The sequence below is a fragment of the Pseudopodoces humilis genome, chromosome 1 (genome assembly GCF_049639895.1).
Source record: "Pseudopodoces humilis isolate 2021_Gansu_Grassland_sample_001 chromosome 1, ASM4963989v1, whole genome shotgun sequence".
NCBI lineage: Eukaryota > Metazoa > Chordata > Aves > Passeriformes > Paridae > Pseudopodoces > Pseudopodoces humilis.
Genome location: NC_142200.1, coordinates 103776603 through 103803140, shown reverse-complemented (window position 1 = coordinate 103803140; position 26538 = coordinate 103776603). Strand labels below are relative to the sequence as shown.

Here is a 26538-nt window from a genome sequence, read left to right as displayed (position 1 = left end):
CATTTCACAATAATATATATGCATTATGTATTTAGTATAGGTCCTCAAATGTGGACAGCTAGTTACCTCTGTTGGTAACAATCTTTCCATCAGTTTCTTCCAGTTTTGACCAGGATCTGTGGCTATGCCATCATGATAATCAGAGGTACAAGAATAGACCATCTTCAGCTTTTGGTGCAGTTTCCAAGCTTATTCAACAAGTGTATAGACATTAAATACAAAATAATTCTCCTTATGTAAGAACTCCAGTCATTTCCCCCTTTTTTCATTGTACAACCCAGTAACACAGTAAACTGCATCCAGCATGATGTTTTAGGTGCTATGGTGCTCACAACATAGACAGAAGTCCATCTGAAAGGTCAGAGAATCAACACCTAAGTCTTTGATAACAAAAACACTGTCAGAGGTATTTCATCTGGGTCATTTCCATTACAGTTTATTTTCTAGGCAAGTGACAAAAATTTATTGTAAATACTAATCTCAGAAAACCAAAATAGTCTAAATAAATAGATGTGGAGTACAGGACACAACATTTTCCAGGAGCATGAAACACACACACACAATTCTATGGAGCTTACTGAATTGGATGGAGGCCCCAGATGGATGCAGATATACCAACAGGAGCTCCATACATGAAGTTCAAAAGCATGGGGTCTTCTGGCTTTCATCATAAAACTTTTCATTACACAAATGCAACCAGATCTGCTGGCTCTTTCTCCTGAAGAGATACCAGAACAAAGTCCAAGAGATCCAGGAATTGGCATAATCTGAATAATGATAGTATGCTTTATATAACATGTTTATTGTAAACTAAATGGCCAAAAATCTACCAAGAATGGCTATTTTAAAAATTGCAGTACTTTATGACTATTAAAGGTTTCAAATCTTTCAAACAGGGCAAGTAACTGATATAGAAAAAGGCAAGAAAAAAAAAGCTAGAAAATGTGAGCAAATGATAAAAACCCAAGAAAAGCCAGAAGGGTCAGTTTAACAAAGTGAAGTTTGTATAAAGGGTAAAACTTAGGGGGAAAAAAAAAAAAAAAAAAGCAAAGGCTCAGTATGAAGAGTGGCCAGACAATATATGGAGTAGAATAGAGACAACTGATGAAAGTGTTGAAACAGTCAAAAAAAGAGGCAGAGACATCCATGCCAGTGACTGCCTGAAATCGATGTATCAAGAAGCAGAACAAGAAAAGAGTTTATATTGGAACTGTGATGAATTCCTCCAATATTTATACTCCTGCACTTTCAGCAAACTTCAAATCAAGGCTATGGACTGATTTTTAAGGAAATCCCTTGTTTATGTTACACCTAGGGACATGGTAAGTCTCCAAACCAGTATGCTTTCATACTTTCACACATTCAACTCTGACAAAGGAATACAATGTTAGCTCCCCTCCATATTTTTTATTTTCTCTGCTGAGGTGGCAAAAATACTTGAAATTATCTCCATTCTTCCAATTTCATAATACAATAGTGCATCAAGTTCTTGGTCCCAAAATAAACCATCTTAGGTCAAGAATGGAGCCCCTGAACTCCTTTTATTGAAATCATCTGTCTGGCAGTGAATAGACATTGAAATTGCTTGTACATGCAGCTGATGTTCTGAGGACCACTGGTATGTTACATCATATGCCAGCCTCATTCCAACTGCTGAGTGTGGGTAATAAATGACAGATTCCAGGAGAATATTCAACTACACACCAGAAATACACGGCTCACTTGTGCTCCTCTTTTGTTATGATCTCAGTCAATGCAAACCGAGCAAACACATTCCCATGCCATAGAATTTTCTCGTAATATACCACTAAATTGCTCAGTCTGCTGTCATTTTAGAGGCAAGCCAAAGACTCCGGGCTTACTGGAGTTGCTCTCAAAGTCCTGAAATAATTAGAACTGATTTCATTTTTCCACATATTGAAATTGTGCTGTTTAATCAATAAAAAAGTTTTGTTAAGAAGTGCCGCTATTTTACTGCCACATTTTCTGACATGATTTTCTGCTGATGCAATTTTATTACAGATGGCTTTGACATGCCTGACAACATTAATAAAGACGTGACGTAAGTGCATGTTATCAAACAAACACAAACAGGAATGGGCGCCAAAAGAATCTACATTTCAGCACTCGCTGCCTGGACATTGAGCACGACTGCAGCACAGAAAATAGCAGCCGTTCTTTGAACACACAGCTCTCTAAGAAATTATTTGTAGAGGAAAAATTGTAATTAGCCTTTGTGAGTACGAATTACGTTCTCTGGTCTACTTCCTGAAAAAAGAAAAAACCCTGAGGAGTAACAAACACATCAAAGAAATATTGTGGGCTTTGAAAGAGGTAGGTGCCTGCCGCGTCTTCCTCCCGCATTGCGGAAACCGTCACGACAAAAGAACGAGTGGACAGGGTGTCTGTGGAACCACAGCCACACCACCATGCCTCCAGGGTTACCGGCAGCAGAACCACAGCTAAAATGCTGCATCAAGATTTGTGTCTCAATTTGCTCCTTCCTACCAATCCTTCCTCATTAATAGAAAGCCCTTTATGGAAAGGTGGGGATTTATGTAGTCACAGGGTAAATGACACTATCCCAGCAAATACCTGACTGCCTTATGAGAAGAGAAGATGCCAAGAGAAGAGGTACCGAGGATAGAAACCAATTTATTTTCATACAAGAATTGGCTACAGACCAGAGAATCCAGGATCTTGCATGCCTCCCCAAGACTCACCCACCAGTTTCTCATACTGACATTAAGCCAAGCTAAGAAGTCCCATTTTAGCCCACGCTGCCGTGGAGCTGCCCTGAGACCTGGGCAACAATTTTGTTATCTTCCTTTCTCTCCTGCCAGATAGGTGGCAGAGAGGAGCAATTCTGCAGCAGCAATAATCCGAAGATGTAGATAATTTACAATCCCTGTAACCTCAGATTTAGTGAGATTAGGTGTGATGGCACAGTAGTAATTTTGTCCTGATTGTCCATGAAAAGACAGGCATCACAAGGCATGCATAACTAATTGTATTTCTTTTTTAAATCAGAAAACAAACGATACTGAAAAGAGGTTGTACACCTATATATTTTCTCTGCATTTTTCAAAATTCCAACTACTTAATCTTCAGAGAATAGTTCCTGAAAGTTCTACTTCCCTTTGCTGTCCTCCTACTTCTGAAGCCCCTTAACCTGATTTCACATCACAAGCAGTACTACTAGCACTAATCCTCCACTACGCCCTTACCCCACCACTCCCTTATCTCAGCCTCCAATTTTGGGAGTGCTACTTTAAGAAGCAGGTCATTCAAGGACTTCTTTCAAATGCAGTCATTTTCAAGAGTACATAGATTAAACAAAAGTTGCACGATCCCTCAGTAATAATTCATTGTCTTCTATACTGTCTGTATCTAACAGGATTCTTATGCTGCTTGCCATAGCTCTTGTCACTGGAGTTCACTCCATTTTGCTGCTCAGCTGCAGAACAGACTGCCACAACATAGTGGAAAAGCATTTTGAGACACACAAAGATAGTAAATACATTGTATTTTCCAACTAATGCTCATTTTTGATGAGTTAAAGCTTCCCCAAAAATCATACCTGGATCAAATACAGTTTCATCAGTGTTTCCAGATGCAAACACTACTATGCATCACGAAATACGGTACTTTAAGAAACCCAAAGTCACTCCTTATGTTTTCCTTGTACATCAGTGTTCAGAATTTCCCTTTTTTTTTCTTTGTTTTGTCAAAGAAAGCTCTGAATTTTTCCTAAAGGAACAGAACCTGAAAGCATGAAAGTCAGACCTTCTCACTTCAGATTTCATGGTTTTTAAAGTACACAAATTATAAAGCTATCAGACTTTTCCCAGGCTTACATTAAGATCTGTAGTGAGCCTTTAGAGTGGACCAATTTATTTGATGTGTTTCCCTTAAAGCTTTTATGACACCATAAACATTTCTGACTCCATGACAAATACTTTATAAAGAATTAAGCAGCCTCATTGAAACTGTTCTAAATGTTATGCCAATGGCAACATGTTTAGAAACAGAATAGTCACTTGAAAATGGAAAAACCTCAAGGTATAGTTTGTACCACCATGATTTTATGATTTACTTTCAGGCAATTCAAATAAAGTTCAATGGCACAAACACCCAAAAAGCACAAAGTAGGCACATTCTTCAGAAGAGCTTCATGCTGTACCTATTTCACATGCAAGGATCAACACCACTGAAGTTTGCTCCCCAGTAAAATTTCCCATTGAATCAAATATATAGTTGAACACTTCATGCTAATTAATTAATAATTTAATTAATATTTTATAAAATGCTTCTAATCACTGCAGTTTATCTTCATCAGCTTCATTCTACTGAGAAGCCTTGCAATCCCTCTTCATGCAGGAACAAACTGAGATAACTTTCTTCACAGTAAAACAAAAGCATTACACCACAAGAAGCTCTGCAGATCACCAAACCCAAGATGCATGCACTCCCTGTGAAGAAAAGCAGTACAATCTAACTGATATTTAATAATGAAAATTTACAAAATGCTTTCTGTATCGAAGGCACAGGAAGACTTCAACTCATGAGGCAATAAAAATACAAATACTGCAACAGGATTCATTACTCACGAAATTATTAACTGTTCAGGCATGCTTTTGATGACAGAGTTCAAATCCTAGAACATAAAACTGACTCTGATGATTTTATGAATCCAGTAAAAATCACTGCTGTATGGCTGTAAAAACTGGGATAAACAGAAGCTTGAAAGGAGGTGATTTGTATATATTTGCTTTTTATGTTTTAGCATAAATTAAAAACAGAAGAAAAAAACTGAGAAATCAAAACCCAAAGCATTTAATTGTGGGGGAGGGGGTGTGGGAGTATTTGTTGGGGTTTTTCTTAATTGCTATTTTTTTGTCACACCATCCTGCCAACCATTTAAGCTTTCCTTTGACTTGAAGGCACCCAATTTTGGAAAAAGGAAGTTTTATCAGTTGGAAGTTGTTACTAAGGTTCTAGAATTTTAACACAGGCACTGCATAAACAGCTCATAAATAAGTCAGAGGATTGTTCAAGACTAAATTATGAATATAGCAGAAAGCATTAAATTATAAAAACACTTTTATAGGACTTTGCTTTCTCTTGGTACTACTCTTTGTTATCTGTGACTCTTGGCCTTAAAAGATCAAGGTCAGACATCTGACCTGACACCTGTAAGTGTCGCAATTTCCCTGTGAAAATTTTCTTTCACTTATAAAAACACACTTCTCACCTTACATACTTCGGCATATGCTATGTGAATGTCTGCCCTAAAAACAGCCTTACATAGTTAGTGCCTCCATACATTGCCAGTAACTAGAAAGTACTCTGAACCCCCTGCTTCATAAAGTCATTGGATATCCAAATCATAAATCTCAAATTCCCAGCTGTCACTGTCTAACTATGCCCTCTGCATTTCAGCTTAGTCATGATATATGACATTATTGCTCTCTCGCACTTCACATCTCCCTTCCGCACTAACCAAACAACCTATTTAGTATTTCTGTTTACCGTGTTTACCGCTGGTGCAATTAGTTCATCTAAACAGCCATCATGAACTCACTCTAGTAAAAAGCAATTCTTTTTACTTCTTGTTTATGTTTTTCTCTCTGTATTTAGTCTACTTTTTCCTCTCAGTAACAGGGAATTTACGTGTAATAGCCAGGGCAAAAAAGGCCAAAAAAAATGATGTATCCTTTTCATATAACAGCTCATTACCTGTTTAGGACTCTAGAATGATCAAAAGATCCCACTTTGATCGGTTTAAAGATCCCACTATGTGACAAAAAATTGTGTATTTGAATGAAAGGAGACCTTTTCCACAACAACTTTTTCCAAGGAACCAAAAAGATGATGCTGGGATACCTGAAAGCCTGGAAACTACAACAACGAAAAAGGAAGAAGTAGTAAATAGCAGCAACATTACTACCAGGCGGAAGAGGGCAGCTGTGGCAGGACATAATGGAAATGTTTGCTTGGGGTATTTTCACTAAAGGTGACAGAGAGCTCCAGTGCTCCTCCCCTGGAATCAATCCAATTTGTGCCTTTGGACTGTCTATGTCACACATTAAGTGTTAATACAGATTATTTATGTGGTCTCATAAACTAACATAAGCTAAGGAAATTAAATTCAATCATCCAGCTTGCCTATTGTAAAACCAACATATGAGAAAACATGAAGCCTAAAAACTAGAGTCACTTCAAACATCTAAGCAGCTGTAAAGTCCTACAACTAAGCAGTCTGGACCTTCAGGGACAAATGAGGACTTGGCAAGAATCCATTGTAGATGTCATTTACTAAAAAAAAAAAAAATAAATACAGTTTTAACTAAAACTGAAAGTATTGTAGTTTTATGGTGTAATGTCTTTTTCATTTCTCTATTAAACTCTGTGTCTGTGTGAGAACACCAGCATACTCATGCAAGCCATAGTGGCTGTTGTTCTGATTTGGATTTAAGCCTCCTTAAGAAAGACCCCAAGAAAAACATAGTCCGTCCATGAACAGTAAGTAGTATGTCTACATGAATTTATACACAGGTTTAATTTATTGAAAAAACAGAAACCAAACCAAAGTTGAGTCATTATTTGCACTTGTTCTGAAGTTAATTCCCTGTTAGAAGGGCATACCATTAAATTACTGTGTAAAAATAAAAAAAAACTTTGATAGTTACAAACAAACATGTAAACTTATTTACATCTACATGTTTCTGAAAGTCAGCATTTCATGTATCAAGTAGAAAAATTAGAAAACAAAACAAAACCAGCAATTAATCAGGGAAACTCATAAGCCAGGGGTGACCCAGTTATAAGCCTGGAGACCAGAATAGGTCTCACTTGATGACTGTCAAAAACTAGATGCATGACCTCACATGGTTTGCATAATTTATCTGCAATTCAATTCACCCAGCCTTAATTAGGGAAAATCTAACTTACCTGGATTGCAGTTTGTCATCAAAATAGAAAGTGTTCTAGAAATGCATGTTACCACACAGATACTCATACACAGTATTTTGTATCTTCAGAACCAAGTGCTCTCCAATGGAACGCACAGAGTCTTTGCCATGTATTACTTGTTTGATGAATGTTTCAATCTTCTAGAAGAAAAAGGGACCCATTTGCTTGACTTACTACCTGCTGAGAACATTAATACAGAACTTCAAATCTAATAAATGAATAAGCAGGGGACAAATGGATTCTGCAAGTTTATTGCATGGTAGTTACATTACTTCTCAACTGGCCAATCTTTAATGGTATTTTTGAAAAATGATTACTTAACAGAAATGGCATTTCCTTTGAATAATCATGTAGGTTACAAACTGTCTTTAAAACTGATCAAGGAAATTAAGCTGGGAGCACTCACTGCATTAAGCCGCTCATTTGTGAGTAGTCCCTATAAACAAGGCTTTGCCAATCTGCCAAAATAATTTTCCTACTCTGAAATTAATGCCTTCGAAATTGGTAATACCATTCAATGCAAGTTACAGATCTTGCATGTTATAAGCAGAGAGGTGTTATCATCAGCTGGTGTAAGTCTACATTGTTCTTAAGACCAATGAAACTATATCAATTTGCAGCTGCTGAAAATTTGTCCCGGTGTCTGTCTTTAGCACTGATTAAACCACGGAGCCAAGCTGAAAGCTCTCACTGACTGCAGCGAGACCAATGCCTACAGGACGCAAGACAGACTGTAAGTAAGCCATCCTAGAATTAGTTCACTTGTTTTCCCCCCTATTCATTCCAAGTTTAAAGTTAGTTACTCAAAATCATAACCTGGGAGGAAGTCAAGAGCGCAGCGGATTTGAAAACTTCTTCGGTTTCTTGTATGTACTCCCTGAAATTCTGTTTAATAACAGTAATTTCCCAGGCCAAGTCCAGTTATTGTAATCATGCAAATAACCCCAGTAAAGCCCACAGGAAAAGCAGCACCATCAGGAAAACATGATTTGGCCCACAGTTTTACTCCAACAGAATGAAGTTTCAAAGTTACTTTTGCATTGTTTTCTCCCTTTCTGAGAACTATAATTACACCTGTGTTAAAAATCTGTTAACATTTCCTCTACCACCATTATGCAATTTCTCCTTCATGGGTACAATGTGGTGCAAGACTTGTCTGAGCAATCCTCACTTGCACACTTAGCCCTGGGGCAGCCAAAATGACTAGTACATAGCAGAAAGAAATAAATGCTTGAAAAAGGATTTTGCAGGAGGGGGTACTCAGCTGTATCTTAGACCACCATCCTGTAAAACTGCAGACAACAGAGAGAAAATACAGCTGATTTACAGAAGACATCTTTAATCAAGGCAAATTTTTCTACACAATTCTAAGTGTATGGATTCTTTCAAATACCTAATAAGCACATTTTTGACTACAAGTACACTGAACGTAACAGGGCACTTTTCGAAAGTAGCTCCATTTATCTCACCAAGTGGCATACACTGTAGCTATCTATAGGTATTTTCCTTTATACTTCACAAGAGATTTACAGCCGCTTGCATTCTGTGAGCATTGCACGCAACAATGATTTTTAATATCAACTGAATTAACTTTTAACTGCAAGGACTAAAAACTCAGAACTCCCGCTTTGGGAGGCTACCAATAAGCATGTAAATAGAACTAATCATTAAAATTGATTATCACAAGAATAAAAAATATTTAAGATGTTCCTTAGTGCTACTCCACTGCATTAAAAAAACAAAAAAGGTATATTCTTCAACTTAAGCATGCCCACATAGAACAAGACTTACCAATAGCACAAAATAATCTAGCTAGTTTGCTCCATGCAACTTTTTAAAAAAACTTTAAAAAGGAAATGCATTCTAGACACCACAAAACTCTTCAGCTTAAAATGAGCTAATCAATCACCTTTCTGGCACAGCTGCATTTTCTTTCATTAATGTAATAGAAATATTTGAGGGATTTCCGTTTTTACCTTTGCATTTTTCCTTTTCCAGTATCCATAACCAATCATCGCTCTGCTCTTCCATTATGCTTCGTATATTGCAGAGTGAGAAGCATCTTCATTAAATAGTATTAAAAATAGAACACACCCGATCTCCCCACCGGAGCATGCTCTGACAGTGCTGATAGCACAGCTCTCAAGGTAACCATTCCCAGCTGGGAACTGAGAGGCAAAGTCAGTGCGAGATTAGCAATTTGCAAGCCCAATAGTGCACACAAACTTGCCTCGATCCGTGACGAAGACTGCTAAAACAAAACCAGCGTGCGGTTAAATTACGCGACTGAAAAGTTGCATATCGGTTTACAGTACTGTTTTGGTTTGGTTGGGTATTTTTTACCCCCCTCCCCATCACCCTCAGCTTCAATTGCTTTGTACTTGCCTAAAATGTGCGTATGCCATTTAGAAGAACGCGCACCGGGCATGCATCTGGCTCAGCATTGCAATCAATGGCAGAGAAGTCAAACAGGTGATGCACAGACACTTGTGTCGCTCTCTAATGCTTTTGTTTCCCCTCCCGGCACATTTACAGCGATGTCACACGGCGGCGGGATGAGTTTTAAGCAAAACCGCACACACCTGGAAGCGCAGAGACACACCTAGCGCGTAAAAATGCACCCGGAATCTGAGCGTGTTCCCCCCGCTGGCTGACACGGTAAATGAAGGCAAAATAAATAACAGCAATTAAACAAGGCTGCGCAATGGCTGCGCTAGATGAGCACGTCGGGGTTAGATTTACAAGCGATATCGTTTGAGACGCACAGACAAGTAGGCAGAATACACCAAGCGGAGAAACATGAACTGCTTTTTTGTGAAAACAGGACACCTTACAACACGGCCGTAACTCCTGGACTGTGATCCTCCTCCACCGCATGCAAAAAGAGATGCTAAGGAAGCATCAGATAAATCTGTTGCCCTCACATCGCCACCCTTAAGAACAATGCCAGTCCAAGCAGCCCAGGCTTGCCCTCCAGCAAACACGGCTTTGAAAGCGGATCCCGCGATGCTATTCACAAAGCGGCGAGTAAAACTTGAGATTTTCTTAAGAGTTTGATCCATTTTTGCGAAAACGAGGGCTAGGAGGAGGGCGATCTCCCCCCCGCTGACCCACTCCCTGGGGCTCGTCTCCCCCGCCCCAGCCCGGCTCCCGGCCACCGGCCACCTCACCTCCGCGCCCGACCCCGACCCGCCTCTGCTCCCGCCAGCAGCGCCTCTGGCGATGACCGAAGGGCGGCCGAAACTTTGGGAAGCCGCCGCCCTCCGTGCCGAGCCCTTCCCGCCCTACCTGGCTGTCACCACCGCTACGCTGCCGCTCCGCAGTCCCGTGCGAGGCTCCAGCACCGATAGCATCCTGCCCCGCCGCGCTACGAGCGACACCCTTTTTTCCTTTCCTTTTCCCTCCCCCTCTAGTAAATACCACATCTTAGAGCCGGAATCCTGCAGCCGCTATTAATAATTGCCCATCGCACGCAATAAAGGCAAGCCCCAGTTCCATACACAGCTCCTGTTTCCCCCTCTCTCCGCTCCACATGCTCCAGACGCCCTGACCTCAAAAATTAAAAGATCACGGGGAGGGGTGGGGGGGGGGATGGGGCGAATGACTCCAACGAAATGACAGAAAACACATGCTAGAAGAAAAAAAAATAGACAAGAAAAAAATCGCGACAACAAAGAACATCACGCCACGCAAATGTCGACAGATTCTGCTTTGGCTTCCTTGGGTTTTGTTTTTGGTTTTTTTCGTTCCTTTTTTTTTCTTTTTTTCTTTTTTTTTTCTTTTTTTTTTTTTTTTTTTTACCTTGCCTGCAAACGGGATCTGCCCCCAGCGTCTTGGCGGCTCGGGCTATTTTTGTTTGTTTGGTATTTTTGGTTGGCCGGTTTGTTTATTTTGCTGCGGATACGCTGCTGTTACAGTACAGTGACTGTCTTCCTGAAAGACATGGTCTCTTCCTCCGCCTCCGCCGCGGGAGGAGATCCGCCGCCGCGCCGCGGTGCTGCCCGGGCGCGGTGGCCGCGGCGGCACCGCCCGACCCGCCGGCCGCCTCCTGTCCTGTCCCGGCCCGGTCCGCCGCTCCGCCCGCCTCTGCCCGTCCGCTCTCGCCGCCCGCCTGGATCCCCTTCTGGCTCGCTCCTCTCTCCCTGTCCTCCGTCCTTTATCTGCCGCGCTCCCGGGCTGTACTGTCTGTCTGCGAGTCTCTCCCTCTGCCTTTCTCTCTCTCCCCGCCCACGCAGCGTGGTGCGCCCCGGTCCGCAGGCAGCGCCGCGCTCCGGCTCCGCCGCTCGCCGGCTCCGCGCTCGCTGCGCTCAGCGCCGCCGCTCCGGCTGCCGCTCCCCCGGCTGCCGCGCTGCCCACCGCGCCATTGCGCTGCCCGCCCGCACCCCAGCCAGCCCCGCGCTCCGCCCGGAGGGGCCCGGACGGGCCGGTGTCTGTCTGTGTGTGGGTTCTGTCTCTGTCTCTGTCTGTCTGTCTGTCTGTCTGTCTGTCTGTCTGTGTGCCCGCCCGCCCTCGTGCCTGTGGCTTCCTGCACGCCGGGCCCTCCAGTCACATTGTTTCCCCCCCCCCACCCCGTCCCTCAAGCCCTCCCCGTCAGCCCATCCTCAGCCAGGAGCAGAGACAAAGCACCCGAGCGGGGCTAATAAGGAAAAAGCTCGTTAATCCCCTCCGATTCCTTGTTATTTGCTCCCACCCACTCCCTGTCGCCCTCGACACACGACCCCCAAGAAGAATATACAGGGAAGGAAATGGGCCTTGACTCCAGAGGACATCTTTAAGTGAACGGTCTAGGGAGGGTAGTTTTAATTATTGTTTTTGCTGGTGAAACCTGACAGCCTTCAGGGTGATCAGCCGAGCTGCAGAAAGGGGTTAAAAAAAAAAAAAAAAAAAAAAAAAAAAGACTGCAGCAGATTTTGGGTGGTAGCAGATGAACCACTAAAAATGGGGCACATGATCCCCTTCCCCCTCCCCTGCCCAGCATGTCTCTATCTAGGATCTGGCTTGATATTTCCCTCGGAGCCTTGCTACACACCATCAAGGCAGGGAAACAGGCAATTCACCGGCACATGCGTTTCCGATACATAAAACCGCTCTGCTATGCATTTAAAACCCAGGCCTCGTTTTACCCAATTGAATACATCCAGGCATTCATTCTGCACCCAGCCGAGAAAAGGGCATTTACCTCTTTGCTAGGTGGCTATTAATATGCAGTAAAATTATAGCAGTACAACGCCAAATGTAATTGCCATAGATCATTTAGAGCAGATCCAGCAATTCAGCTGCTGGAAATGCATGTCTGTGAATAACCATGCATCTGGTACAATGCCCTCTACTACAATAACCTGAAAGGAGACAGAAGCGTCTGGTACTAGCTGCAATTAGTAATCCTATGGATGAAAAATAAACAGTCAATAAATACAAAGCACCAAGGTCCTATGAAATTCAGAGATCATTTCTGTCTGTGGTGATACAAGTAACCCAACTCCCACAGACAGACAATTCTTATTAAAATACACAGTTAAAAATGCACTCCTTTCATGATGTGCTTTCAGAAAGCCCCAGTTAGAGAAGACAGTTTGCCACGATTAATGAATGTAGCAGAACTTGTGTACCAGTAAATATGGACAAATATACAGAAGGCCGGGAGAGAGTTGCAGGGAAATGTTTGCTTCACTAGGTATTATCCTTGCACCCCTGGAACCCCTATTTCCTCTCAGAAGCAAACACCTGCTTTTACTGGGGACTGCTGAACAGAATCAGACTGGAAGAATACAGTGAGTTATGAACCACAACAGGGTGTGCATTAGCTGGCTCTTGGTACATGCTTCAAGTGATCAGAGGCATTCAGCCAGGCACACCAAAACCTGTTCTGCTAATGCACCTCCTGATGTGGTTTCCCCCTAGGATGGTCGCATGTGGCTCCATCTACTTTTAATTTCATTCTTTAACATATTCCCACACTGTGCTACAGGTTCCATCTGACAGCAAAAGGACCAGCAGAGAGGCTATAAGTGGCACTCGTGTGCTACACCTGGAGACAGGGAAAGGACCAGTTCTTTGCTTTTTTCCATTTGATGTTGCAGCCATCTCAACAACAGACCAAAGTCAATTTTCCAAGATGGTTATCAAAACTCTTCTGAACATACAGTGAAATGGAGAGGGCCTCATTTGGCTGCTGCCCATCATTCCTTACTCCCAAGCAGGGTACCCAGAGGAGGGAAAGAATGCACACTGCACCAGGACACAAAAGCAGTACTCACTCATGCCTTCAATAAATGCCTTGAAACTCACCTCCAGAAGGGAAGGGGATGAGAACAGTGAGCGTTTCAGAACTTTGCTGCAGTCACTAGACACAATGCACATGTAAAACAGCCACGTGTCCACAGCTTGTCTCCCACTGTTGAGATACTGGAGTGCCTTCAGAGTGGGAAGAGCCAAAACTGTACGTCAGATCTGTAAGAAGATAAAAATTAATCCAAGCTGTAGTCTGGCAGTTCATTCCACCCTCTCCTGTGAGGCTGGATGTGCCTGGAGCAAGTTACCAAATGCTAAAAGATACCAGCTACATCAATACCAGTGGAAATAATCAGGGGAAAAAAAAAAAAAACAACAGTATTGCTTCAGTATCATGTAATGTAGTTTTCAGCTCAGAATGTTGAGTAGCATCAGACACAGCATGTGCAAATAAATTGCCTTCCTTTGTTAAGAAGTCACCTCAGACCTTCTCAGTCAGATACGAATCTGACAGAATATGAAGCCTACATCCTTTTCTTCAGGACTTTTCTTTGTAGAAAGAAAAACCACAATCATTGCACGATCATAATATTGAAGAGGTGGCAAACCACGGCAATGACTTGCTGCTGCCTGTCCTGATCTGTAAACATGGACAGGGATAATTGTCCATTTAATCTTCATGAAAGTTGGCAGAAGCTGTGTTTTTAAGCAGAAACAGAACTTGATCAACTCTTCAGACCTCTGATACTTTTTTCTGTCTGTGACAAAATTTCAAGGTAATGGGGGAAAGAAAATGGATGCAAGACCTATTTCACCAAGTATTTTCTTAAGCAAACATCTAACTAATTAAACAGCAGCACATGCTTTCTAGGACTCTGGTACTGCCAATAGAACCAACATATAGAGGTGAAGCACATGTGAACTATATGTACACAAAATTCCTACAGAAAACACCAAGTGCCTCAGCTCAAGGTATTTCCAAAGCATGATAACAGATTATATTACTTGTTCACTGCAAGAATACTTTCTAGTTATTATATCTCAATTTCACTTAGAAATCAAGAAAATCTTACTGGGCTCTCAAAACTCAGTATCAGACTGGAAGTATGAGATGTCAAAAAAATATACAGAGCTTCTTGCAGTTCTGCAATCACAGATTCCTGGGAGAGAAGGCACATTGTGTTACTAAATACATTAATAAAATCTTGCACAACTGGTTGCACATTTCTGCTGCTTCTAGTCATTTCTTAGTAAAAAAAAAAACCCTCTAACATATAAAGTCTGTTGTGTTTTGGAGTTGTGGAATGATTCAGTTTGAGGCACAGCAGTATGATAAAATAACTGATGATGTATTTCATCATAATCTTATGTGAAAGAGATCACTTTTGGGGTTTTTTATTTATTTTTGAACTTCTTTCCACTTTTATGTCCTATATGTTACAAACAAATTAATCATGCATAATTTGCAGATGGACTTAAAAATACCGCGTGTCTGTTTAAAATGGCACTTTACAAAATGTAAATATAGCCAAATTGCTCCAGTTTTAAATACTTCTCAGGAAGAGCTGAAATATTTTTCCAGCTACAAAATCTCAAGTAAAGGAAAATTACCCAAGCAATCTGTGTAAAGCATGTACTGGTAGCTAAGATTTGACAAAAAAAATTAAGGTTTTTGCTCTTCCCAATGAACTCAGTAAGAATTTTGCAATGGATTTCATTAGGATTAAGATCAGGTACCTAAATCTCAGATTCTTTCTTTGGAGAAAGATCAATGAACAACCCTTTAAAAATATAATCTGTTGCTAGAGGGGCTGAGGCAGCTTTTTTTTTTCCCCCATTGAAAGCAAAGAATCATTTCTTTGTATTTGACATTTCAAATCCCCTCTTAGTTTCTTTTAGAAATCCCGAAGTGTTTGATGTGCCATATCTGTGTATCTTGAAAAGGATATTACAGTGTGGAGTTTCTCACCCCACACAAAAAAAAAGTTGCCTGATCCCCCCCCTAAGACCGGAAACTGTAGCTCCTGCAGCCCTGCTCAGCCATGACTTTCAGAAGATGAGCAGGAATTTGAACTCTGGCTTTGACAGCTAGCATTTGTGCACATTGTCTCTCGTGTTGTAGCCTTTTCTTCAATTTATGTTTACAGGCAGGAGGACTAGTGAACTTTTAGGTCACAGTGTAGGAGGGGCAGTGGCCTGTTTCATGGGCTGATGAGTGGCTGGCAGCTCAAAAAAGGATGCTCTAAAGTAATCCAGCAACCACAGCAAGGGCTCATCCTGGTATCCTCAGTCACATTGCTGACAACGTTGAAAGAGCTGTGACAGCGTGAGATATTTAGGTGGTGGGCAGCTCTCAGTTGCGCTGGACAGAAACACATCTCTGACGTAGCAACTTAGCACAGTAGTACTTTTTATAATATGTATGTGTGGCATGCACGATAGGACAAAGCTACAAAACATGCAGTGGTGAGTAAGAGAAAGAGTTGTAAGAAGAGAGTCAGCTAGAGTGTTGTGAACTGTGATGTTAGAATGGGCCAGAGAGAAAATGGTGAGAAAAGGAGGAGGAGGGAGAGTCCCGGGCAGGGAATGCAGTGAGTTGGTTATCTTGAGATCTGTGATTCGTTATACAGAATGTGCACTACCTGCACATATAAGAGTACTGTAGGGAAGAAATCAGGCTGAGGAAATTCCAAACTCTTTCAATAGGATTTATGAGATTTAATAATCCAACGGCTCAGGGTCACCTGAGAACCCAAGAACTGCTTGGCTCACAAATACGAGTGGCTCTAAGGAGACATATGACAAACACAGCATCTGACAGAGAGTAGTTGCAGCCCTTGGCATAGGAGCCAGAAAAGTCACAAACAACTTCCACTGGCAGTTTCCATCAAGGAAGCAGCTTCCCATCAAGACCTTACCAGGAGAAGTCTTTATTGCCCCCCTTTGTCTAAAGCAAAGTATAAAAGCATAGGTTACCTGCCAGCACACCTGGCCAGCAGACAAGCCTTGGTGACAATTTGCAGCTACCGCAATAAGATGTGGGTAATACAGGCTTTCACACAGGTACATAGTGTCTTTCTCACTGCTAAAACATTACAGACCTACATCTGCCCTTAAGGTGTCCTGGAAAAAGGGAAGCTGAGGGACCAGGGAATGTCATGGGTAAGCAAGTGGATCCAGTAATGACAGAGAGGGGAAAGAAGAAAAAAATAATTTTGACAGGAATCCCCACTTGTTTTGCAGAAATGCTTCCAGAACAATATTAAGAATAGCAGGAAAACATGTTTGTGGAGCTGTAGGCTTGGTCTAACTCTCAAAACCATGTATATTTTAGAGAAGACCATCACCCCAGCTATAGATTGTATACCATATGAAAACCTAGAGGATGAAATTGGCAAATGATTTGGAGGTGAAAAATGGAAGATTTGCTATGCCAATCAGCCCACATAACCCTGAGTACTCACTAACACCAACTTCTCCATTTGAAATTCCCCTGAATATGGTGCCCTCTTAACCTTTGCTTCTAGAAGGTCAAGTCTTCTCTGACATGAATGTTTTAAATGTAAGAGTTTAACAGAAGGCTTACAATTTACACGAGGCCTGGACCTACCTTGCAGGTCTTTTTCACAAGTTACTTGATACTACACTACCATGTTGACACTCTTCAACCAGATATCATTTTTCACTTTCCCTATAAAATTTTTTAGGAATAATATTAATCTTTGCGCATCGGAGTCTCAAGAAAGAATCCTGGCCACAGTGTCTGTGTAACCTGGATGTATTTCTTTCCTGCTGCCACAGCATGTGTGTCTCTTGGATGTGTTGGCTTCCTGCTGCCTACCCTACCTCACTGCAGTGTATGCTCTGAGGCTCACACTGGCCACGTTTATTAACTCATCCAGTGGGAGAATAGCAAACAACAAACATTGGCCATGAACCTTTTTCAAGAGGAGGTGAGGATGCCCTTCACTGTAGACAGATTCAGGAGAGTAGCAGAATTTTCTGGCAGATCAGTTCCCCTCACAATGAAATTAAATACTTGCCCCCTTTATAGCCATGTTGTGCTTTACATGCAAAATTGTGTGCAGATGTGCCAAAGAACAGGAGCAACCAGAAAAAAAAAATTAAACAAAATGAATCAAACTGAACAAAAGCCTAACCAGTGCTAAATCAAACTTTCCAAAAACTTTCCAAACTACTGGAGGCAACCTCTTCACACAGCTTATGTATCATCACGCTGGTTTTGTTCATCCTCAGTAGAAATGACCAGAAAAGGCAGATATGTAACCACAATTTGGTGCAGTCAGTGTGACCCTACTTTGAACCATCCTACTCAAAGATCCCAAAAGCAGTAGCAGCCCTACAGTATGCAGAGAATAATTCTTGCTATGTCATTTAAAAAACCTTTCAAGTTCTGTCAGTGGTAAAAAAAAGTGTTGTTTTTCATACAGTTGGAAGTCTTAGAGGTTTCTCATGGGTTAAAATCCTGCTGAGGTAATCACCCTCATCTCTCCACTTTCACTCATTTGCACCACTGTTCCTTTTCTTAAAACTGTCAGGCAAATATGAGATTAATTGGCATTAATTTAACAATTTTCAGTGCTTCATCTTCAACACTTGGAATCAACTTTTGTGTTTTGCTACTGGGCTGCAGAGAGAGACAGTAAAGAATGAATAACTACTTACATAAAAATTAGGTCCTTTTGACACAAAGTGATGGGGGCAGTAGGAAATCCCACAACACTGTACTTCATGGATATAACACATGGAAGCTAAATCTTCCAGCATTTTGAGGTCTTGGGCCTTTCAGGTCTTGGAGTCTTAAGCAGTTATTTCTAAGTCACTGCCCTTAAAATAATACTGTTCCCTCAAATTTTCTCCAGCTGCCTTCTTTTTGTTTCGCCTTGCCTTATACACTAGACATATTTAAATGTTCTTTTGTTTGGAATCTACATTTTTTCACGCCCTAAAATTATAGCCTTTGCAATGTGAATAACTGTAGAAAGTCCCTTCATTGAAAGAGCAGTACATGGTACAATTTTAGCATCATATAATTTCCTGCATAATTGTTAAATCATTTTCTTCCTTTTCTCCCTCCCCCTCTCTTTTTCTTTTTTTTTCCTTTTTTTTTTTTTTTAATATAAAGGAGCAAAAGATTCAAAGTGCGTATCCAGAGAGAGAGAGAGACAGACAGAAAACTTCACTGCCACATAATAACGTGCTACACTTCAACTCACCTTTATTGCAACAAGAATCTTACATCAGTGACAAGACTTTCCCTATATATTGCTTCAGCATTGGACTCTGTACTCACCAACCACTATTGGTTCACCAATGTAAACCTCCGAGTGTGTTTGTGACATTGTATCCCCAAATATCACATCATAAAAATATTAAAACAAAACTGTTCATAACATTTTCCTGTGCACCATCTGGGCCTTGCAAGAAAGCTGACATTATCTGTCAAACTAAAGATAACCACATTTTCTCTCTTTTGTATCGTTAATGTTTGTCATCGCAAATTTCACTTTAATGCTCCAATTACATTATGACATTCTTAGAAACTGAATGGCACTAATGACTTTCATTATTATTTACACACTTCCTTAATTATAAGGCTCTCCCTCTCATTCACAACATGTTCTCCCTCATAACACTCGCTCCGATATAAAGCTAATGAATTTTAAACTTTCTATTACATAAAAGCCCATGATTAATTACCCAGCTTCCCAATCTCTTTATGATGCACAATACAGAGCTCTCCTGCAGTGATGCAGGAAAGTGGGGGGGGGGGGAAAGTATGGAACTTTTATTCCCTCCTTAGTGAAAGCAAATAGAGAGATAAATAAAGTATCTTTCTCTTTAAAGTGGCATATGCAAATTTAATTGAAAACAAATATACATCAAACCATTCCTCAGGAGAAAGCTAAATATCTCTACATCAGCTGCATGTAGTAAACAGGATAATAATGGCTATTCTTATAATCTTTAATTTTTCATGACAAGAATTTTTTAATATAGCTCGAGCAAATGAGAAGGGAGAAGTAAAAATACATGGTTTTTACATAAGACATTTAGTGTGGTGTGCTGTATCACCAAGATCAACTATTTATGTGTGTTTAATTATTCACAATAATGGACTCCCTCACTGATAAAAAAAAAGACAAGACAAAAAAGCCCAAGGTTGTACCAGCACCACACCAGTCGAAGGGCAGTTGTGACAAATATAAATTACTGCACTTCAGACTGCCAAAGGTAATACAATAAACCAGAGCCTGGAAGACTTTGAAAGACATTGTGGGGGTACTGAACAGCCTAGCAATGAAATTCAGAGCCCGCTAAGTACTGATACAGGCAATCTGCACAAGCTGTACATGTCTCAATGCCTATGCTGCCAACAGAAATTGGATTCCAGCAGCCAAAGGTAAATTTACTGACAGTCACGGGATAAAGAATGGGTTAGTTAAAAAGTGCGTCAACTCTTACTCCATTTCCTGGCTAGTAAACCTGACCTTAAGACTGGGGGGAACCTGTACATATAAAAAATTTATTTCCTGCCATTCCAAGGCAGTTCCCTTTTATGCCTCTCCCAAGTTAGTAAAGCAGGAGTCAGTATCCATGCAAATGAATACAAGGAATATAGTTCCTAATGGGATAAAAGTCCATCCTATCATGAATGAATCGGTAGATATGTCCAGCTATGAATGACATATTCGTTTGAAGCAAGCATGGGGCACCTAGAATGATGAAGATTAACTTGTCAGTGCCATTTACCTATGTGCTGTCTTTATATTAACTCATACTGCTGATCTGCTGCAGATAAGAAAATTTGCTTTGCTGTGAGAAAAGTCTTCTCCATATTTGGTTTGTTTTCTCTTTAATACCATATACTTTAAATGTCTAATCAGTTTCCAGTATCATGAAAAACCCAGGAAGCATATTGCATTAAATAATTCCAAGGAAGTTCAGCACAATACAACCATACAACGTAACTTCAGCCTTGTGAAAACCGAGGGATCGTAGCTATACATCAGTCTGCATGGTCCTACACAGCAAATAACTTGAAATTTTCTCAGGGCCTGATCCAAGGTCCACAGAGTAAGCTACATGAACATCCTACTGTCTTCATTTAAGCTCTCATTTCAAGACTGCTACTCATCAGCAATTTGAATTGTGAAGCTCCTTTACATCAGAGGATGTTCTGTAGTTTAAAAACAAAAAACAAACTCATATTAATCGGAAATCAGTCCTTCCATTCTCTTTAATGTTGTTTTGCATGCTGTGTAGGTTACAGAAAGTTATTAGGAGTATATAATAAAGCCAAAAGTATAAAACACACCTATTATTTCTTTAAATCAATAGCTAGATGATGAGCTTTAGAGGGCAGGCAGACTCCTGGCAGAAATTTAACAAGTATCAGATGTAAAAAGAGAAGAGACACAGATGCAGAAAGAGGGTAGGTCTCAGAATAAAATTAGTTTTCTGATTCTAATAAAGTTACTTTGTTTAGCAATCAGGAAAAAAAGGCAATGATTCCAGCTTTAATCAACCTGTGATTCAGGGATTCACTATTTCTCCTCAGATATTGTACAGCTGGTGTGTGTAAATATATAGAGTCCTCCTGAAATCTGTTTTTCTCAAGATTCATCTGCTTTCTATGGCTGTTGCAGTTCATCTTCTTTTGCTGACTCTGGGGTCAAGAGCCCTGGACTAAGATATCTATAGGATATGTCTTTTATATTCAAAGCCTCCTGATGTCTTGGGCAGAGAATGTGAGGCTGTCACAAAGGGCCAGATTATGATCCTCAGTCACCTTTACATGCCCATAAAGAAATTTCAGAATGCACTCAAAAAGTCTTTGGTTGGCATAAGAGATGTCCTATATGCTCTTGAAAAATTGGACCGTGACCTTAACTTCTGTTTTATTTGTTTGTGTTTATTATTGAACATAAATTTCCCTAAATTTTAGTGATTAATGAGCCACAATAGCTGCTAATCTTGAGGACTGTTTCCATGTAAAGGTTTCTATGTTAGACACCTTCATAGTTTTCCAGTGTTATACGGGAATAATTGTACTCTAAAGAAAAGAGTGTAGTCCTTGGACTCCTTCATGTACTGACTATTAGTAATAGCAGTTACACAAAAGAAATGAGACATCATAGAGTAAGACACAAACATAATAAAACAGCTAGGCTAATCTTTATACAAAGATATTAAAACAACTGCATAATGTTCATAATAATGTCAGAATAGGTGAAATTAGTCACAACTGTGACTAATGGGACACCTAATTTTACCTATTAAGTGGCACGAGGATCTGCAGTTACAATCTTATGATCCATTCTTAATGCAGACCAGACTTGTGATAAATTTACAGCCCACAGGATCTACCAATTAATATGAAAATTAAGATAAATATATTTTAATGGCATATGGCATTATCCTTATGCTGTGTAGCTTCCAACAGTATTTTTGTTGTAATATTTGTGTCATGAAATTATAGCTGTTTAAGATAATTAAATGTGTTTATATCACCATAGTCCCCCAAAGATGAATTAGACATAGGCCCTCAATGTTTCTTATGAAGTAGAAAAGATTTATTAAATAATTTGAAAGTGAGACAGGCATGGCAAACAGAAATCTTTTTTCAAATCTGTAACTGTTACCTGGCCCTGCGATCCACTGCTTATATGGGCATGCGAGTCATGAAGCCTTCTTCCCATTTGCCTTTTCTAAGTCAGGAGAGCTTCACAGCTGACAGAAGTGACAGAGAGCAAAGTGAGACTCACTTCAGGAGAGTGGGGATAAGGCAGGGAGAAAGGCAAGATGCCACTATGGAAGCTAGTTAGTGGTGGTGGGGAGTAATCTGCTGAAGCTTGTTCTTACAGTTGATTTTGTTGTTGCATGCTGTGCAAGATCTCTTTCTCTATGAGCCCACGAAAGATGAGCTGTGCATCACCTGAGAAAGCTGCATGTGAAGCAACATCATCAGCCAGACACTAGGTCTTGACTTCAAATATCAGGGCTCTGATCCCGATTCTACCTTTTACTGACTTGATCGTTTTGAGAAATTCAACCTGTTTCCTGGCGCCTCTGTTTGTTCTTCACAGCTGCTTCTTCTGATTTTTCTTCTGGCTATTGTAATTCTGGGGAAAGTACTATCTGTCATAATGAACTTCTGTCATGGCAGTCTGCAAAAATGTAACCTCCTACGTCCCAGTCTGAGAACAGTCTCATTGAAGACAATGGGAGTTTTACATTGATCTTGGCAGCAATCTTGTTCGCCAATAATATCATCTGTATATATTATTTTGAAATGTTTTGTATTGATTAATACAGTTTTTAAAAGCACAGACAATAAATTATTAATTTTGATTTATAAAGTAGTTATAGTAAGTGTTTATTTCAGGGAGAGTATTTTTATACAAATCAGAATATTTAGAAAATAAGCCAAAAAACTCCCCAACAAATCAGCATTTCCCTGTATTATAAATGCAATATCTTTTCTATAAACATAAACAAGACTAGGAAGCTCTTTTCTGAAATGCCTCAGAAAAGAGATTAGCCCAGCAAGCCAGGAAAGCCAGTGAACATTATAAAAGATTGTTCTAAATTTATTAATCTATTTATTTAAATTGATTTTTATTTATTTAAATTTATTGTCATAAAGGCATTTTAATTTGCCTTTATGGAGAACATGTTACTATCAGCTCCCCTGCATTGAAGGCACAAGCACCTCTGACTGTTCATCATATGAGCATCTTGAACAAATTGTACTAAATCTGCAGCATTAAAATTACAAAGCTCACCAATTTTTGATAAAATTGCACATCACCTGAAGACCTAGATGAGTTTGATGCAGGAAAAAACCAAGACAATATTTGGAAATACTGCAAATCATGCCCTGCTATGGAGAATAGCACACATTAGGGACATGAATTAAAAAAAAATATAAGTGCTGCAGTAAAATCTTAGCTGCACTTAGGTGCATCTCTCATTCTTATTGCTTGTACAATAGTTTGTACAGTAAACTCTATTTTCTGTGTAGTCCCTGCCTCCTACTAGGACCTGGCAGCCTTTTAGCTTGACCGCAAGGATGGTGTAGGTTCTCAGCCTTGCACACCTCAGCCAAAAGCGGTGTGCTAATTTCCAAAACAGCAGCAGGGGAGTCATAGTAGGGCCACCAGTAAGAGCATCACGAACTCCTAAATAGCAGAGATCTTTCCTTTTAATTGCAGTGCCTAGCAATTTTTTCAATGGTGAGCATTTGTCCAGTGCTCCCTGTAGGCCTTTTGTCAGCTTCTGTGCACTGCTTATTTTGCTGATGCTCCTTAGCACACATGTTGGTAGCTGGTAAAGCCATATATATCTACATATCCATTTGAGAAAACATGCAGATTTAAAAACAGTGTTTCAACGCCAGTCCCCTCCAAGACTTTGAGTGAACACCTGTAAGGGAGGTAGCCAACAGCTGCCTTGTGTCCAGAGCAAGCTGCCATGCCAGGAGTGTAAGAAAAGTTAGATTTTCCAGTGAAACAGGACTTCACTCACAAAGTAGGATGGTAGCACACCTTGTGGGTCCCCAAGATCCATGATTTATGCTGTTTCCCTCTTTTCCATTACCTTTTACCGCTAAAATATAAACTATTTTAGACTTTTTTGCCTTTCTATTCCTCCATATTACTGCTCTGTGTCCCATACACTCTCCTTTCTCATTTTCCTTTCCCTCTCTCCATATTCATGCCAGAGGGCATATCATGATGAGGCTCTCTAATCAATTGTCTGACTCATTGCCTTATGGCAGAATATTGCCATGGCTAATGACTAATATGACTGCAGGATTTCCAAATGTCATCTCATAAGATCTTACAGACTGCCTATTAACTATTTTTTAGCCTTAACCAGGATTAGCTGTGTAGCAAAATAAAACGGAATTATATAGCATAGTAAACTCATTTCTCAGCAGCTGATTCCTATTTATAGGTATAGCCTAAATAGTATAGGACAAAGTATTTCTAAACTGAGAAATGCTCCTTTTATGAACAGCTTTTCCTATGATATTCAAAGTGTTTATTTGCACAGTGAGTGACCAAAAATAGTAGCTGAAACTTTCTACTTTTTGGAAGATTGCAATTGATACTTACATTCATGTTATGATTCATTGTAAAAGAAGAAATGTGTGAAACTTCCCAGACAAATAGTTAGATACACTGTGTTTGTTGATTTTTATTTGTGCATACAAAATACTTCTCCCTCCACATTACAATTTTGTGATGAGCTAAGGAATGGAACAGGGCATTTTCTCTCTACAAATTCCATATCCATGAAAATGAAGCTAATATTTGTCCTTTCAATTAAATGCAGTTATTCTATAATAGCAAATTAGTTTTATTTTAGATTGACATGAAAACAACACACTTACTTTCAATAAGAGGGATTTTTTACACTGATAGGAATTACCTCAGAGCAGTAGGAATGTAGGCTGTACAAGGAGAATTGTAGATGATTTTAAAGTCAGACAAGATACAGAGGATGCTTTGCTGCAAGCCTAATGATGCCAGTCCAGTATTATTTAAAGACCTGTTATTTCTGTTTTTCTCTACTTGCCATGCTCATGGAACTACATTCTCACACATTTGCCTTTTTCAAATTCCTGCACTGACATGAACAAAGAACTAGCTAATCACAGGATTTTGATACTTCCTCTGGGCAATTGACTATTACACCCCCACAGTTTGACCATTCCTAAAAACACAATAATATTCAACCATCTCTCACACAAAATTAATTTCAGCATTGACAAATTTCCCAGATATCCATTTATAAATACTTACTGACACCTTCTTGATCAACTCATCTGGTCACCTTGCCACTGATGATAAAATGACATTGATGTGAAACAAGCATCCTCAGCGATACCGTGAGAATGGTGAAGTGCTGGGGAGTGATAATTCTTTCCTGGTGATTGTCAATGAATTAGCAAGAAGTATTATCTTGGGTATAAAAGAACAGAGCCTATAGCCAGAGAGGGAGATACAACATCAAATTGGGAAGTGTACTGTAAAGATTGGTGTTAGAAAACTAATGAATAACGTCACAAGACCTTAAACTAGCTATTCTCATTGAGACAGCTTGTTAGATCATCAGATTGCCTAGATGAGAAACCTGCTCCCATTACTTGCATGTTTGTGGTGTCAAACCCAATTAGTATTTCTCCAGATGAATTTTCATTCATTAGAGTTGGAGAGCCAAGCAGAAAAAACCACACTGGATTTGTTTCCCCTTCACAAGCAGAGTTTTCTCTGTGCGTAGGTGTCACAAGTATGAGAAGCACACACTGAGATTGGCTCCAGTGACTGTCACAGCTCTGTCCCTTCCTCACAGCCCTGCAAGCTTTGCTTTCTCTAACACCCAGCCTCCAGCACAGAAACAGTAAGGAGTTCCACCATATTAACCTGAAAAATCCAACACAGCAGGAAAAACTCCACGTGTCTACTCAACCAGTGCTAATTTGCTGACAGCCCTCACGTCAGCCAAAACAGGGTATGTCCTCCATCAGTCTGCCCATGTCATTCACTCTATGCATGTGTCTTTTTTCCCCCTCAAAGCTCAATATGCAAAGATAAACCACTGCTGACTCCATCCTGTGGGCTCCACTTAAGCATGGTCAAATCAGGTTGCCCTATCTTGCCTACAGTACAAGAAGAGTCACTTCACTACTAATATTTCCTCTAAGCCCAGGATCTGGTCGAAGAAAGAATTTTGGCAGCGGGAATAAAAACAATGCTCTGTTGAATTCGTGCCACTGATTTCACCTGAGCCTAATTTTTACAACTCATCTTTATATGAGGGTTATATAACAGTGGCTAAGTTTTAAAATTGCTTCTTTCCTGTTATGTACTGTCTTAACCTCATGCAGTGTACCTAATATACTGCCTTAGAAAATGGATGAAATATTAAGTTTTTAAGGGTAAATATTTCAGTCTTTTTTTTTTTTTAATCAAGTGCAAAACTTTCCAGGTGTTGAATTTGTAGTGACATTTGCAATGTTTCTGAAGCATTATAAGGGGAATCTGTTAATTTTAAGTAAAGATGATCAATAAGGTTTCAGTAATATTATTTATTTAAATTTTTATCTCAAGCCCATGATCCTGACAGAGCTGACACTTAGTTCCTACTCAGTCATTATCACTTTTATCATTTTTCCTATTCTGTGGAAACACTACTGATCTTGTTTTGACTGTCAACTATACAAGCAAACTATTAAATTCCACATTTAATAAGACAGTCATTTTTGTAATGGGATTTAAAACTTCTGGTGCAATGCAGCCA

The 26538-nt window shown here is 40.0% G+C and overlaps 1 protein-coding gene across 26 annotated transcripts in view; it reads right to left on the bottom strand.

Moving 5' to 3' along the window:
• The window catches only part of ARPP21 (cAMP regulated phosphoprotein 21), a 236553-nt gene that overhangs the window by 128244 nt on the left and 81771 nt on the right, over nt 1–26538 (bottom strand). For 21 of the 26 annotated variants that reach the window (XM_088063698.1, XM_088063692.1, XM_088063744.1 and 18 more), the window contains one exon: nt 13264–13425. The gene's annotated coding sequence lies outside the window, so the exon portion shown is untranslated. Of the gene's footprint in view, nt 1–6954; nt 7061–8951; nt 9069–9360; nt 9502–10263; nt 10529–10776; nt 11001–13263; nt 13426–26538 lie in introns of those variants that run through there. The other 5 variants (XM_088063704.1, XM_088063715.1, XM_088063713.1 and 2 more) reach the window with 5 other exon arrangements.